General features: G+C 58.4%; 1 protein-coding gene across 1 annotated transcript in view; it reads left to right on the top strand.

The window, feature by feature from the left end:
* The first annotated feature begins 2,892 nt into the window (after window positions 1-2,892).
* Window positions 2,893-6,000, top strand: part of LHX2 (LIM homeobox 2) — a 28,537-nt gene continuing 25,429 nt past the window's right edge. Inside the window, exon 1 of the mRNA XM_040962958.1 lies at window positions 2,893-3,074. The gene's annotated coding sequence lies outside the window, so the exon portion shown is untranslated. The remainder of the gene's footprint in view (window positions 3,075-6,000) is intronic.

Raw genomic sequence — 6,000 nt, 5'->3', positions numbered from 1 at the left:
CATCTCAGAGCGACTGGCTGCCACGCCCACGGCCTCAGTTCCTCCTCTCTGGGAACTCCTTGGGGGAGCAGGGGGTCTGTCCTACTGCTGCTTCCCAGAGGGGAGGAGCCAGGTGTCCAGCGTAAGAACCCCAGGGCAGCACACACAGTGAGATCCTCACCCTGTCTGGCCCAGGAGGGACTTCCCCATCTCTTGATTTGGAAACAAAGCGCAAAAAGAAAGCCCTGGAAAGTTTCCCCGTGTGAAGTTTAAAAGGCCTGTGTTGAGCAGGTCGGCTTTGAAGCCACTCACTGGGCCCCTCGGCAGGCTCCTGCGAGTCACAGGGCAGGCTGGGCTCAGATCTGCTGGTGTCTGCTTCTGTAGGGATGGGGAATGGGAATTGTTTTTAAGTTGAATAATTACTTGCAGAGCTTTGCCCTCCACTCTTCTTCTGTTCTTGGTTGTCTCCTTCCTCTGCCTTCTCTTCCTAGCTTGCATCCTCCATGTAGCTGGGAGGAGCAGGCAGACCTGGGTTCAAATCCAAGCACAGGATCTCACTGGCTGTGTGACCTTGGGCTGGTGGCTTAACTCCTCTGGGCCCGGGGGTGGGGGGTGAGGAGGTGGGGCTTTGTCAGAAAAGGGAAGGCCAAGGTGTTGCAAAGGTTGAAGGCAACTGCAAACAAGTGCCTAGTCCCTACCTGGTCCCATCAAGGGCCTCGCTAAGCAATCAGTCACCCTTCTCCACAGACCTGGTTAGATATACAAGACCCCTTGACCCCTGAGTGTGAACCCACTGCTCCTTCCCAAGTTGTCAGTGTGTGTTAGGGAGGCACCATCCCTTGCCAGACCCGCAGAGGACTGGCCTAGGCGCACAAATTCAGGACAGACCTGCCTCCTGACAGCTGCCACTTCCTCATCTTGGGTGCCTTGTGCCAGGCAGAACTTGTTGATAAGGATCACCACCAGCCTGTGTGTTCCCAGGCATCTGTCCCTCCCACCCTGTGCCTTCCCAGGCTAGGGAGCCTGACCCACAGCACGGGCTCAGTGCTGTTGCAAGGGACAGCAGGTGCCCAGTGGGGAGGACGCCTCCTGGAGGCCTGCCTGGAAGGAGCCAAGCCTGCGTGTGTGCTCTCCGGAGGGGGGGGGGGAGGGCACAGATGCCCAGGCAGGGTAGGATGCTCTGAACTGGATGGTGCTTAAGGAGGGCCACAGGCAAAGGACCCTGCCAGGAGCTGCCCCATCCCTGCCTCCCAGGGACTGAGGGCCAGCCCTGCCCACCTCTCCAGCCTTCTCTCTCCCTCATCTGGCCACACTCCCTGCACCAGCTTTCCCATGGCCCCTTCCCACTTCTAGCACTTGCAATCTCAGTCTTACATCTCAGTTTCTGGGGCTTGATCAAGCCCTTCCTGAGCCCCAGAGAAGGAGTCACCTGGCTATTTGCTTTGTAAGTCACCATCTCACTGCATTGGTACAGTTGTTACAACATCATCATCCTGTTAGAACCAAGGGGGTGAAAGACCCTGCCTGCCTCCTTCATGACAAGTGAAACCAGTTTAAGGGTCACCAGCCTCAAGGGGAGGCGTTAGAGCTCCTCATTCACAGGAGAGGTGTGCCTTGCCCAGGGACACCTGCTTGGACCCACTTCTGACTCCCAAGCCATACTCTAGCCTGGAGGGGTCTAAAGCCCAAGGGAGCTTCTCTGGCTGGGGGGTTGGGGGGGTGGAGGAGGACCTAGCGGTGGGAGATCTGGAATGTATCCACCAGAAGAGACTTTAGGGTCACTGAAGAAAAGCCCCTGCTGACTTTGCCCGTTGTACTTGGAGATGGAAAACTCATCTGAGGAGCCCCCCACCCACCCCGTGTCTGTTGCCCTGAGTGAGCCCAAACTTAGCGATGGGGGTCCTGAGTCACCGCCATCCCCTTGCAGCCCCCTCCCCATCCTCCTACTGAGAGCTGCTTCAACAACTCCTGCCAGAAAGAGGGACATTGGAGCTGGGAGGGGGAAACGACTTTTCCCCCGGTCTCGGAGCCACGAAAACGGTTCCAACCCCATTCTTAGGAGGGAGGGACAGCGAGCGCTTACCATCTGGGGGAGATCGGGGTGGGGGCGAGTCGGGGGAGACGGAAGGGGGGAGCTGGGGAGTGCGGAGAAAATGGTGAGAGCGAGTGAGCGGAGAGAAGTCGGAAGCAGCGCCGCGGAGAGAAAGGCAGAAGCGCAGTGAGCGCAAGCCGAGGACGCTGGGCGCGCGGGCGGCGCGACGGAGACCCGAGATGGGGAGAGGCTGGGAGAGGCGCACCGGGACCGATCGCGGGACCGGCCGTCGGCTGACCGAGTGACAGTGACAGAGCCGAGGGCGGGGGCGGCGCGAGCGGGCGCGGGACGGCGGAGGCGGAGCGGGCGGTCCGGGACCACGGCGCCGCCCCCCACTCGCCTCCCCTCCTGCCGCTCCGCCGCCGCCGCCCCGGGCCGGCCCGGCCCGGCTGCCGCCCCCGCCCCCGGCCGCACGCGCCCGCCACCACCGCCGCCGGATGACCGCAGCCCCGCCCGTGACGCGCGGCCCGCGCCCACTCCATCCCGGCCGTCCGCGGGCAGCGCAGGGCGCACGGACAGCGGGCAGAGGCAGCCCGGGGGGCAACTCCCCCTGCGCGCTGGGCCCTGATTGATTTGTGCGCCCGGGCGAGCCCAGGGCCCCCTCGGCTCGGAGCGCCCCGTCTCCGGCTTCCCCCTTACTGCACCCCGCCGGCGCCGCTCCTCTCTCACGCGCGCCGGCCTCCCGGCTCCCAGCCGGCCCCGCAGGCTGGAGCGCCCCGCCGGCCCCAGGAAGGACCCTCCCGCCCTGCGGCCCGGGCCCCGGTCCCGGCGCCCCTCGCCGGCCCCCCACGCCTCGCGTCTCCTCCTCCGCCTGGGCCCGGCGGCGGGCACGCAGGCCCTGGGGCTGCCAAGTGCCCCGTCGCCCCCCTTGGGCACCGTGCCGGCGACCCAAGCCCGAGCCCGGCCGCTGCCCCCGAGCCCGGCCCCGCCGCCCCCAGCTCCCCGGCCCTGGCCCGGGGCTGCCCGCAGAGCCGACCACGCCCGCTGCGGAGGACTTGCAAAGGTAAGGAGAAGCCGCGGCGCGCCCCGAGGGAGCTGGAGGGACTGCACCGAGGCGCGGGCAGGGTCCACCGACCCGGAGCTGGAGTTGGACCGCGCAAGGCTTCCATCGAGGCTGGCAGCTCCTTGGGCGAGGGAGAGTTGCTCAGGCAGGGATCTACTGGGTCTGGGGTGACAGTGGCCGGTGATGGTGACCGGGGCATTGGAGGGCAGGCGCCCGCAGAGCCCTGCGGTCCCTGTCTTTTATGCGTGAAGACTTCTCTTCCCGTCTCTCATCCCCACGGATTCTCCCGAAACGCACCGGCTCCTTTTGCCTGGGTCTCCCCGGAGGAGGCTCCTCTTTGCCTGTCTGCCCGCGAGTCGAAGGACTCTGCCCGGCTCTGCGTGCTCGCTCCCTCCCTCCCCAGTTGCCAGGATCTTCATTCCTTGGTGGAAAAGGAGATTCTCTTTGCTCGCGGCTTACGCCCAACCTCACCCACCCACTTTCCCGGTGCCTTCCTAGCCTGCTTCACCCTGGGTGAGCAGGTTCACCGAGTCTACAACCAGGAACCGGCCCCTGAGTTTTTCCGAGCAGGGGCTAGGGATGCTGCCGTCCGAAGCAAGGTCCCCGGTAACCTGGATAGCAGCTTCCGGGCAAGGGAAGAGGGGGGTGGAGGGGTGCTACCAACCTCGGCCCAGGTGAATGGGGCATTCAATTTCCCAGGGGCAAAGAGGGGGGACTGCACCCTGAAACAAAGAATTGAGGCCAACCCAGACTGGTCCCATAGTCCTGGAAGACTGGGATGGTGAGTGGGGAGGGGGGGTCATCTCGTCCCTCCCCCACCCCCTTTAACTTTAAAATAGTTTAATGAACACACACAGAGAGAAATCATTTTTCCCCCTTCTGCGTGGTGAGCAGTCTACAAAGAGAGCTGAGAAAGGAGGGAAAGGGCTTTAACTCTGATCACCGCAATTAGTTCCCTGGGATTGGGGTGGGGGTGACCGGGGAGCCCGAGTTCTTCAGATACAAAAGCATTTAGATCGCTTTAGACCGGTTAATCCTGAGCCTCGCTCGGGTCTCTTTTGTTTCCCAACTCCATTGTGGGTTTTGTGCAGTTTCTCTCTGTTCGCGTGATTGACTAGCCAATGGATGGTAATTATCCAAATGTCCCCTCTGTCCTTTGACTGACTTCTATGTATTATGGGCAACTGTCATGCATTCTGTCATTCCATATCATATTACACGTATTATCATATGAAGTCCCCCCTCCTCCTCCTTAAAGGAGGGAGCCTCAGCCCAGATGCTGGCTGCTTGTAGAGGAAGGCCTTCCCCCCCCCCCAAATAATTGGTGTCAGGCTCGGGTGGGATCCAGAACAGGGGACTCCCAAAATGGGAGGTTCTACAGGTAACTTCTTTGGCTGGGAGACTGGAGTGGTTTCTGAAGCAGAGGCTAGGAGGATTTGTGTTGGGGGATTTAGAGCAGGCATACCAGCTAGCCACATCCCTGGGATAGCCTAGGTGGCTCTGAGAGTACCTAGGAAAAAACTTGGAATCAGCTTCCTGACAGCCCCTAACCACAAATTATCTTTAAAAAAAAAAATCTGCACAGCAGGGATCCTTTCAGGAGCCGTAGAGTTGGCATGCAGTAGAGTTGGACAGTCTTGGGGTCTCACTGGCACTTAATCTGCCTGTGGCCCCTCAAAGGACAAAGTCTTTTGGCTGCAGCCCCGGTTTGCAGCCAAGCAGCCTAGGGTGGAGAAGGCAGCTGTCTTGGTTACAAACTCCCCCCACACACCACCAACCATCACCATCACCAAGCCGATGCTGAAGCTCTGGGAAGGGACCAGCTTTTCCAGTGATGCTTTTGCACAGATAAACTTAGTGCCCCTTGGTGCAATTGTGCATGCCATCACTTAAGAGGGAGGCAGGATTTACAACCAGGAGGCTTCCCAGAGAGAGACTCTGGGGTGCTCTGAATCTGTGGGCAGGTCTAGCCTTTCTTCTGCTAAAATGTGAAAAAAGTGTTTTATTATTGCCGTGGATGTGAAGTGCCGCCCAGATGTATAGCCTCGCAGTTAATTACCTTGTTCTTCATCAAATATAGGAGCAGTAAATTCTGCAGGAGGGGAGGGATGTGTGTGTGTGTGTCTGCAGTGTGTAGTGTGTGTGCACGCACACACACAGATAAATGGATGGATAGATGAATGCAGGCAGGAGAGAGCGAGGGAACCTCTCACTCGTTTTAAGAGCACAGAAAGAGACAGACTATTTCATGGGAAGCTTGATAACACTGCTACAAGGTACTTTGAATTTTTCCATGATCAAATATACATGATCAAGCTGTGCATGTTAGGGTGCGAGGTGCTCTGACGGTCAATGGTTATTGATCAGGCTGTTAAGTATTTCTGCTCGGTTTTATAAATATAGATAGATCCCAGATGATTTAAAGAATTGGGTAGTTAAGAAACTGGCATGTTGCATTTCTTTTGGAGAAAGGGGAGCAGGGCTGATCAGCTTTTTAAAAATAAAACCAATGCTGGCCTTCTTCCCAACCCCCAATGCCTTGGGCAATATGAATTTCATTTATAGGAGGGCTCATGAATAGAGTAAAAAAAAAAAAATCCCAATGTTTTCCTCTTTCCCCAAGGTGGACTCAAAGTGGTCACTGTACCTGAACCTAGCCGTGCTTCTGGGCAGGGAGTTTGCTTTTGGTCTCACCATTTGGCAAGCACAGTTCTGACCCAGCCGGTCTCACCATTTGGCAAGCACAGTTCTGACCCAGCCATACAGGATACGCAGAGACAGGGAGGGGATGATTTTGGATGGGTGGGAGTCTTAGATCCTTAAAACTCTTCTAGTTAAGAACAGGGAGAAGTGGCCACAGGGCCTTTCCCAATTAACTAATTTCTCACTAATCTAAAAATCTACTTATAAAGGTGGGGGAGTGTGT

The sequence above is a fragment of the Ochotona curzoniae genome, unplaced genomic scaffold, assembly GCF_017591425.1.
Source record: "Ochotona curzoniae isolate NIBS_2020 unplaced genomic scaffold, NIBS_Ocur_1.0 scaffold_3208, whole genome shotgun sequence".
NCBI classification, from domain to species: Eukaryota; Metazoa; Chordata; class Mammalia; order Lagomorpha; family Ochotonidae; genus Ochotona; species Ochotona curzoniae.
The sequence above is the reverse complement of the archived record's forward strand: the minus strand, read 5'-3'. Positions and strand labels throughout refer to the sequence as shown.